Source organism: Rhagoletis pomonella, unplaced genomic scaffold (assembly GCF_013731165.1).
Source record: "Rhagoletis pomonella isolate Grant_MI unplaced genomic scaffold, Rhpom_1.0 Rhpom_scaffold_00003, whole genome shotgun sequence".
NCBI lineage: Eukaryota > Metazoa > Arthropoda > Insecta > Diptera > Tephritidae > Rhagoletis > Rhagoletis pomonella.
In genome coordinates, this window is record NW_023458557.1 from 88,612,193 (window position 1) to 88,613,217 (window position 1,025).

Below are 1,025 nucleotides of genomic sequence, written 5' to 3' on the forward strand. Positions count from 1 at the left end.
GCCACAGAAGAGGTGACAAACCCCCTCCCTGAGGGCTGCACTTTTTTTGCTGGTATTTGTACCACGCTATCCCCAACTACAGTTTCAACAATTCTCAACTAACATCCCTCCTTCTCCCTCTGTTCCGATCGCGTCGAATTAGCACATTTCCTTAGTTGAGCTTGACGACAACGATTGAGGGACTATCCGATTCCAGGCAGGGCTAAGTAAGCCGCTACTACAACAATAAGAACCTTCTTCTTCTTATTTAGCGCTGTAACCGCCTAAGCGATTTTGGCCAAGCACGCCAGTCGTTTCACTTCTGTGCCAACTGATGCCGATTGGAAATGCCAAGTGAAGCCAACTACTTCTCCATTTGAACTGCAGCTTACATTGTCAATAGAAAAATTCTGATCTATGCTTGATCCAGCATTGTGTGACAAACAGTGACAAAAAAGGCTCCAGGTTACGTTGTTGTTGTAACCGCATACAAATTCCCCAAAGAGTTTTTGGAGAATGGTGCTGAAGTGACAGTACTTGGCTAGATATGCATCTGGGACGTTCCGGTTACATATAACCGACTGTCGTGGGAACGCTCCAAGTTATATTTGTTACATCGATTGGAATATGAAAGTTAACCCTGGTCTTTCGATTCCTGGTCAGCATCCCTAAAAGACGACTTTAGCTGTGATGCGTGATGCATGGTGAAAGTGAGTAGTAAAGCGGCGATCCATAACTTCGTTTTCTGCGATAAAAGTGTACGGGCTTTGTTTTTTCTTTTTGCTTTAGACAAAATTTTGACAGAGAATTCGGCGTATTTGCTATTGTAATAGGCATTTCTCTGGCTTGCTTGTCCAAAGTGGAAAATGATTAGTTCTATAAAAAAGCTTTGAGTTGTCGGGGCATGAGTTTAACGAAGAGCCCTCAGAAGGAGCAGAATCAAAATAATTAAACGAAGTAAACTGCATCCTGCGGCACCTTTGGATTTTTCTCAGTTTAGAGTTAGATTTATATCTGGCCAAGGCCTGTCACTCCCTCCCAAACGC

The 1,025-nt window shown here is 43.4% G+C and overlaps 1 protein-coding gene across 4 annotated transcripts in view; it reads left to right on the top strand.

Moving 5' to 3' along the window:
• LOC118735730 (rap guanine nucleotide exchange factor 2) overlaps nucleotides 1–1,025 on the top strand; it is a 33,826-nt gene that overhangs the window by 29,653 nt on the left and 3,148 nt on the right. The window lies entirely within an intron of this gene.